The sequence below is a fragment of the Triticum dicoccoides genome, chromosome 7B (assembly GCF_002162155.2).
Source record: "Triticum dicoccoides isolate Atlit2015 ecotype Zavitan chromosome 7B, WEW_v2.0, whole genome shotgun sequence".
Classification (NCBI taxonomy): Eukaryota; Viridiplantae; Streptophyta; class Magnoliopsida; order Poales; family Poaceae; genus Triticum; species Triticum dicoccoides.
This window is the reverse complement of record NC_041393.1, coordinates 675,326,747-675,336,620: the sequence shown is the minus strand read 5'-3', so window position 1 is coordinate 675,336,620 and position 9,874 is coordinate 675,326,747.

The following is a 9,874-nucleotide window of genomic DNA, read 5'->3' as shown; positions in this document are numbered from 1 at the left end:
TTTTAAAAATTTGTTCTCGGAAATGAGCTATCATGCGTGAAGATGCACGACTTTCAAGCCAAATGATCAATCTTATGACCACATTCATGGCATAGTTTGTTCAAATGATCTCATATTGTGCACAAGGGTGCATCTTGGAATTCCAAACAATGTTGCCTAAGGGAGTTTTCATTTTCTTTGCACGGAAAATTCATTTTCCATTTTTCGAGTGCCTGAAATGAGTTTTTTTTGTGAAGGACCTACCATACATTTGTTGTAAAATTGGACCAAATCAATTTTCTAAAATACTAGGCCATATATAATGCACAATTAACAAAATGGTTGGGTGTCAAAAGTTTTGATCCACCTCTGGTGAAAAGAACAAATTCCCGCCGATTCAGCAGGAAGCGGGTCAAATTTGAACTGCAGCTGCCTCATAGTTTGCTATTTATTTTTTCCAAAAATCATTCCTAGTTACATAAGTACCTATTTAATCATAAATACATGGTTTGGTGGCGATACGTCGACGTTTGGACGGTGACCGAGGGCCCCAACTCTAGAGCGCGTAAACTCGCATGCCCGCCGCGTGGTCACCGCATGACCGTGGCGTTGCCATGTGTTCTAGGCGGCCTAGGCATGTCTAGTGGGTTGGGCACTCCCTATGTAGGTGCTAGGAAGAAAATCACAACATAAGATTCTCACGAGGAGACCGATCGATGCTCAAACATGAATAAGCAGCCAAATGTTTGATTAGCGGTATGGGAAATGCACATGGCTAATGGGCGTGAGTTTTGACTGAGGATGATCAGTTACTAAGAAGACCGTCTTCACAAATTTTCAGCTCAAAAGTAGGAGCCTAGGTGGTACTTGCTTTGCAAAGTACCACACTGGACATAAATACGAATGTTGAAGCTGGGCTCAAAATAATGAATGGATTGAGCTGGCATTTGGTGGAGCATGGTTATTTGGGCATAGGAAAGCATAGTAGAAAATGGATACCATTTGGACATGCCAAAGTGGTACTTCCTTCACAAAGTGTTTTTCTGAACAGAATAGGAAAATGAATATTTTTGAATTATTTTTTAACTAGGCAAGGAAGGTTTTTTACATATTTGACGAAGATATGACCCAAAGAATTTATGAGATTTTTTTGGGAATTTTGGGAAGGACAGAAATATAGGTTGCTTCACAACCTAGGGCAAAAACTGCCACATGGACATGACACATAGGCAAAACTGATGAGGTGGCACCTAGTCATAGCAACCCACCACAATTACAAGGTTATGACCATCTATATTGGTCATGATCAGCTAGAAATAAGGCAGCGGACCAGTGCTATCTGCTTTATGACCATTTCGTGTAAGGAAATTATGACCTTTCTGACCAAAATGGTCGTCATAGTTTAGGGTTTGGAGCCCCCCGAACAGCTTTTGACCAATTGGTCTGAAATTGTCATAGATCTTGACCAATTCTTCCAGGGTCACTGACAGAAGGTCACTAGTTGACATATTTCTTGTAGTGCATCACCAATTTCATGATGCTTACCGCCGTGCGTGAGTAATCCCATCGTAGGCTTGCTGGACGGTGATGGGTTGGATGAGATTTACCATGTAATCGAGTTAGTTTTGTTAGGGTTTGATCCCTACTATCCATTATGTTCTAAGATTGATGTTGCTATGACTTTGCCATGCTTAATGCTTGTCACTAGGGCCCGAGTGCCATGATTTCAGATCTGAACCTATTATGTTTTCATGACTATATGTAAGTTCTTGATCCTATCTTGCAACTTATAGTCACCTACTACGTGTTATGATCCGGAAAACTCCGGAGTGACAATAGTCGGGACACTTCCCGATGATGACCGTAGTTTGAGGAGTTCATGTATTCACTAAGTGTTAATGCTTTCGTCCGGTACTCTATTAAAAGGAGGCCTTAATATCCCTTAGTTTCCAATAGGACCCCGCTCCACGGGAGGGTAGGACAAAAGATGTCATGCAAGTTCTTTTCCATAACCACGTATGACTATATTTGGAATACATGCCTACATTACATTGATGAACTGGAGCTAGTTTTGTGTCACCCTATGTTATGATGAATTGCATCCCACATAATTATCCATCATTGATCCATTGCCTACGAGCTTTTCACATATTGATCTTTGCTAAGTTACTTCTCCGTTGCCACTATTACGATTGCTACAGAACTTCTACTATTACTTTTGCCACCGCTACCATTACTTCCATACTACTTTGCTACTAAATATTTTGTTGCAGATATTAAGTCTTTCAGGTGTGGTTGAATTGACAACTCAGCTGCTAATACTTGAGGATATTCTTTGGCTCCCCTTGTGTCGAATCAATAAATTGGGTTGAATACTCTACCCTTGAAAACTGTTGCGATCCCCTATACTTGTGGGTTATCAATAATCAAGACGAAGTGGGATAGAGTCGGTGGAGGAGCGCATGTCATCGTCGGTGCAGAGGGTGCGGAGGACCTCATCCCCAGGAACCGGTGACTGGAGAGGCCGGTGGTTCCTGGCAGGGTGGAGTACATGAGCATGTTGTTCGGCACTGGCAGGAGGCCAAGGACTGGCCACGCGGAGGGTGCACGGGAACCAATCAGGTTCTACATGTAGATCCATGACCAGGAGGACATCGCCATGCTCATCATCCCGCCTGCCTTCAGGCCAGTGATGAAGCAATGGCTGGTCACCGGCCCTCCTCGCGTCATCTTCAGCCTCTCCGCGGTGCGAGTTCTCGGTCCAGGTGCAGATGTTCAAGGGGCACATGGTGGCTTAGGAGGGGCTGGGAGTACTTTTTCCAGCGTCACAGGATCGTCCCTGGCAACCTCCTAGTTTTCAGGCTCTCTAGGCATCAACGCCAACACCTCGAACATCTGCAAGGTCCAGTGCTCCAAGCACAATTGCATCGGTGACATCAAGCATGGCATGCAGTTTGTCTGTCTGAAGTATGAACCGAAGTAGTTTAGGTCTGAACTCAAGTAATTTGATGTGAACATGTCTATATTTTGCCCGGGACCAGCACCCTGGGGTCCTGCATGGGCATGGCATGGCATGTTGTTTAAACTTATGTCTAGTAGTGTTCTTATGCTATTTATGCCTAGCTTATCTACATATTTTCATGTTTTTGCTTTGTTCTTCTGTTGTTGTTCTTGTTCTTGATCATCATCTGTGTTGTGTGTTGTCAAATGGGTGGTAAGTCCACCACATTTGAAAGGGATGAGCAGACCAGGTACTTGCACACATCCAAACAGTTGTGTTTGCATCTGCTCACCCCTAAAGCACAAACACAGGAAACCAAACAACTTGCACCCATCTGGCCTTGATGCAATGCAGACAACCAATCAACTTGCAGATGTTTGTTTTCTACGTGCATATGCTTAGCCAGGCCAAACTGGGAAAAGCATGCAAAGTGGAAAAAAACAATGCAGGTAACCAAACGCATCCCTAGGGACTCTCATTGAAGGGTACCTCGCGGCTCGCACACTTGGTTCGGAAGGGAGACGAGACGTGGCCACAGTCCCAGGGGACGGCAAGAACCACTATCGCCGCCGCCGAACGTTTGCTTTATCTTCTTCCTAGGGCAAGCTGGCCTTCTCCCGCAAGGTACACCGCCCCCCTCCAACTCCCCTCCCCTCCATCTTCATCTAGGGTTTCTCAATATTGCCGCCACCGGTTGGTGCACCGTTCGCCTCGTCATCCCCGGCGAGCTCGCCAAGCACACCGTCCCTGAGAGCCACCACTGGATCCTCTCCCCTTTCCAGCACCACCGCTGTGAGAGGTCCTTCCTGTTGTTCCTCTGCATGCTTCCCCATCACATTCCACCTCCCCTTGTTTGAAGTTGGTTGATGCAGGATCTGGACTACTATTTAAGACAACTCCAACCCTTTTTTTATGTTATTTATGTGTGCCTTAAAATTATACATGTAGATGCTCAAGTAGGATCTCTACCTTTTGGTACTGATTTTATACTCCATAGTAAATTACATCTTGCATTGTTTAGAAATATATGCATTTTGTTGCCTAATATGTGAAATATTGGGGTCAATATCTACTGCTGCTTCTTGTTTTTCTCTACTAGTTCTTCTACATTCAAGTCTAGCAGTACCTTCGTTTTCAAATATGTAAGGAATTGCTTCCGAAAGGACACTGCCTGCTACCTTATACATCTACTTGTTGAATGTTCAACTTTGCAAAATGCAGTGAACACCTATTCTGAAGTTAGAACTGTTGTAGCGTCACTCTGTATATCTTGCTTGCGTCTTGTCTGAATAAAGTTAAAAGTTAAGAAATAACTGAACCATACTGCTCCAGAGCAGGAACTAATTGAAACCATTTTTTGTTTTCCCAGTCAATGAGAGAAAGGTACAGTGAGCTTTTCATATGTAAGTTACAAAGGTCAGCAAGGCATTCCTTCTTGCAGTTTGACGAACTAATGAGAAAACATGCCGAAGTTAACTGTTACTGGTGTGACTTGCTAAGATCAGTAAAATACACGCACACAAGAGCTGTAGTATATTTATGTGGTTGCTAACTGAGCATATGCATGCACATGTCTGAACTGAGAATATACTTAAGCTCCTATTCCTGATTAGCTTAGAACATACTCCCTCCATAAAGAAATATAAGAGCATTTAGATCACAATTTTAATGATCTAAATGCTCTTATATTTCTTTACAGAGGGAGTACATTATTTTTTGCGAATGAATGCTTTATCTGCATACTTATTTGAATATAGTGCAAATAACAGGAAGAAATAGAACCATACTGTTTGGCAATCAGCAAGAAAGTAATTGTAGTTTATTTTGTTAGATAAATAGATAGACTTTGGTAGTATATGTTCAGATTGTCGGAACAAGTTCTCATACATATCTCTGGAGTCTTGGTATATATTCCCTCCGTCCCAAATTTTTTGTTTTAGATATGTCTAGATACGGATGTACCTAATACTAAAACGTGACTTGATACATTCGTATTTAGACAAATCTAAGACAAGAATTTTGGGACGGAGAAAGTACTTATATACTAAGGCCTTATTCCTGGAGAACAGAAGTTCAGAAAGGTCGTGGTGTTGCTCTGTACAGGAATTGCTTACATGCAGGGGAGGGGAGGAATGTAGGGGATTGGTGCAGGGGAGGAATTCACCAAATCCCCCTATGCCAAACCCCTTGATCACCCCCACCTGCCTCCCCTGCGATTTCTTGTTGCTTCCTCCGAGTGTTGATGAAGAGGATGCCAACTCTGTCCATTAGAGAGAGGTCAATCAAGCTTTAGACGACAGGCCAATAGAGTGGTACTATCAAGTGGTACCAAAAGGCTCCCACACTTGGGTGCCTATTAACCATTTAGTTTATTATATGAGCCCAATATCTGCTATTTATACAACCTTACAGGGGATATGTTAAATGCAAAGAATAGTAGCGTATCAAGTGTAATGAATTGTAAATGCCTAATATTCTACTTCCTCCGTCCCAAAAAATAAGCGTAGTGGTTTTAGTTGAAATTTCACGAACTTTAAACTAATACCATGACACTTATGTTGGGACAGAGGGAGTACAAAATAAAACAAAACCATACTTGTCTAATTATTTGTTCTAGCTGGTTCTTGGAGGGAAGAACGCAATGCAGGTCAGTGCAAAGATATAGTACTTTTTTTTACTATTAAAGATATAGTACTATGGAAGACAGAAGCCATGTTGAATCTTGGAATAGAGAGGGCAGAGGGGGATTATGAAGCAATAGTTGTGGTGAATAAAGAAAACACATCAGATATTCAATAGGATATTGTAGAACTGAACATATCGATAAGTAGATGGAGAGAAGAAGTGATTTGCAGAAAAAACTAAGGACATGGATCATTTTTATTTCCAAATTTTAGAACTTTGTGAAAACGTGCAATTTGATTTGCTAGGAAGAAAATGCCATGTTATTCATTTGGATTGAAAGAAAATACAATATACAGGTGATCCCATTCCCATCCGAGAACAACAGTGTATAACTTAAAATGCACGCATAACTACAACATCAATGAAAAGACACAGATGAAATGCTTTGTCAACATAAACACAAATAATGGCGTAGAGAAAATCATGAGCATTGTTGCAACTATAAATCTAAGAAGCATGAGCACGGTTGCAGATTATTTATCCAAGGTCCTACATACAAAACGAAGAACTCATGAGGTGTCCCTCAGCTTTAGTTGTACTTGAAGGCAACAAATCTGCTAAGGAGCAAACTATCAAATACTACCTGCAGGTTTATCCGGACGACCACAGTTGAGGTCAGCCGACATTGCTTCATGATAGCGGCATAATCCATGTCCGGCCAGGAGGCAGAGCACGGTGGAATTGACACGCGACAATAAAAACAGCAGGAAATTAGTTATGTACTATAAATTACGGAGCATATAATAACACCAAGATTTCCCTGTTCCATCAATACCGAATTTGTACACGGGAGTGACTATTATATAAAACTAAGGACGCTTACACCACTTGAATTTCGTGAAGTAAAAAGCCAGAAAGTAAGTCACTGGAATCATTGTAATAATCCAATTGACTGCATCATTCATGAATCATGATGTATATGAGACCTGCATCCGAACTTGGAGAAGAATTTATTACTCTCTGGAACCATAGAGTTTGTAGAGAGCAAGACAGGGCCATGATGTGCAGCTATGCTGCTATTTTCCTCCCCACCTCATAATCTTCTTTTTCAGCTGTTGCAGGCTTGGTGATGACTTGTTGCACATTCTGTGCAGCGTCAACATCACCTTCATGTAAATTGACATTGGTCATCCAGGCTTTGCCCCGTTTTGAATGCACATAATATTTTCTCAAAAAAAAAACTTGGAGAAGAATGAAGCTGTATTTCCACTTATTGCTTCACCATAGTAAATATGTTCACCATGAGCTGCAGGCATTGAGGCCAGATGAAACATCCACTGAGAAGACACAAATATGAAAAAGGCCCAGAATTAAGATATCTGCTATTTAGATTACCAGGCCTAGGCTAATCTGGTATTGGTGACATTCTAGTACAGAGAAAGTATTAGCGTCACACGAACAATTACACGGATAACAAAATAGTACTCCATCCACAAGAATACACTATCAGAGAATGATTCACAACATAACACATTGGCACGTACTCTAGAAGACAGCGGACAAGTAGCACAGACGGGCACTACATCAAACTAAAAAGAAAGTAGATTGACAGAAAGCACCGCATATCGGCGAGATCTTCATCGACATTGGAACTCCATCCAGAGAGCACTCAGCCACGCAGCACGACGAAACCGTCTTCGTTCACCGGATACGAGGAGTAATCTTTGTACTCAAATCTCTTCACGCCATCAGACGTATACTCTCCCCAGTACTTCTCGTGCTCCTCTTCCAGCTTAGCTATGAAAGCATCGAAATCGTCGGCCGATTCCTCTTGCCCCTGCTTTTGCTTCGAGATCTTACCCACCTCGGAGAAGCCGGCGTCTGCCTCCGCCTTTTTGAAGGCCGCTTCTCCGTCGGAACTGCATCCCTTGCTCGGATGGTGACGACCGGCCGCCGGAGCCTTCCTTTTGGTGCTGCGCTGGCCCTCCCCGCAAACGGCCGCGTCCTCCGCCTTGCTGCACTGCTTGGGCGGAAACTCTCTGCTGGCCATCGCTCCTCGGATCAGATCTAATCACCGGAGGATGGACGGAAATCAGGCAACTTATGTAGGGGCTGCTTCAATTTAGCGCTCCCCGTGGTCCGAAAAACCCTAGCAGCTCTGCTCCGTTCCGGAGATGGATTCCTTCTTCGTATCGAATTCCTAATTTTTTTAGAGGTACGAATTCCTAGATAAATAAGGCCATCCCGGTGCTCCTATTTAGCGCTGCGGCTGTCGGGGAAATCGATTCTGCCCATAGGTTTTTTTTCGGGTGTCTGCCCATAGGGTTTTCAGGAGGGCTGCAGCCGCTGCTGCCAGGTCCCCTCGCCTTCGGCTGCCCCCTAAACATTGAGAGATGGGAGACCTTGCATCTTCAAAAGTTTTATGTTATTTGTCTTCGTCTAGTGAACCTCGTATTTTGTAGAAGAAAAAAAGAATATCGTCCTTCTGGTCGTGCCATGGGCTTACAGAGTTTTTTGTCCTCGCAGATTTGATTATTCAGATTTGATGAGTTTATGTCGGTGTTTCGAAATTTCTTTATTGGTTTGATTTTTTGTGGAGTTGAAATCTTATATCGACACTGTAGTGAAGATATTGTGATCCGACGGCTTGCACTTCAAAGGGATCATCCCCGGCCCGAGTACGTTCATCGACCAAGGTTTTCCTTTTTTTGGATGGGCAACTCAAGGCGCTTTAAAAACCATTCATAGTGACGGCTTGATGCAAGCAAGCGCTCTGTTCGCGTCAAGCGACACATAGTCACCCCTGTTGGTGAAACGCACAGGTGAGAAAGTGAGCAGCGCCATATCTTCTATATCTAAATAGTTAACACCCACTAACCTATTTTTCCTCAACATAAAAGTATGTTACCTCATCATTCAACATGCATTGAGAAAGACCAACCACAACATGCAACCATTCATAATAAAAAGCCACCTGAACATGCAAACAGAATTTACATACTATTATGATACTTATATTATACAATAACCAAACAAGACAAATTACTTTTTTCAGTTTGAGTTCTCGTATTGTTACTCTACATATTCATGCTTCATACAACCAACTCTCACTGAATATATTGCAAAAAATTCCCGCAACAATGCATTGGGTATTTATTTTTTAGAGAGCAATGCCATATTGTGCCGGCCCGCAGTGCATACCAGCTTAGGGAAACCTTCTAGAAGGGTCTAGTCGGTTCAGGTCTAGCTATTTCCTTTCTTTTCTTCTTCTAATGTTTCTTACCTACTTTCCTTGTTTTCTTTTTCTTTACTTAAGTGTTTAGGAATTTTTCTAAAAAAAATTAGACTTTAAAAAAATTAGTCTGTTCAAAACAGTGTTTGGAAAATTTTAGGATTTTTTTTTGTTTTCAAAGATTGTTTGGAATTTTAAAAAATGCTATTGTTTTAAAATTTTATTCAGAAGTTAAAAAATGTTCACATTTTGAAAATTACAAAAAAGATCAGAATTTAATAAAATATTTCTGTTTGCAGAATTTGTTCTTAAATTAAAAAATGATCAAAATTAAAAAAACATTTTCAAGATGTGTTCACAAATTTAAAAAATTGTTTGAGAATCCTTTTAAAATGTTGCGGTCTCAAAAGTATTTGAAACTTCGAGCTAATGTTCATATTTTTCAAAAATCGTTCGGATGGTATTAAGCGTTCACTTTTATTTAAATGATTTTTTCCAAAAAAATGTCTGAAATTTTCCAAAACTGACAGACAAACAGTACGACAGTGACCAAATCGCTAGAGTATATCGCCTACCTAGTGGCGGAGCCAGGATTGAAGCAAGGCCCGGGCCTAAAAAAAAATTCCGCCGCAAGGGAGAAGCTTAACGTCCATAAGGCTTCTAGCTACCTCACAAGATACCCCATACTAAATATGTCTCAATTGAACTAAAAATTTAGAATTTAAACTCAGTGCTTAACGATACAACAACATAGATAAAAATATGACAAAAACTATAAAGAACAGTACATGATTTGGGCCTTCTTTTCTTTGGGCTGCACCCCAGGCCTGCAGAAATACCTATATATTTATAGCCTATTAAATTTTCCACGCCCCGGTCCTGGGCCCTGGGTGCCTGGGGCCCAGCTTCGCCCCTGCGCCTAGCTACTATTTCGGGGTCGGTATAGTGCAATATTTTACTACTATTGCTGCCTAGAATAAGTCGGACCAGTAGACAGCGCACGTCACATAGGAACGACCCGGTGGATAGCCCCCACG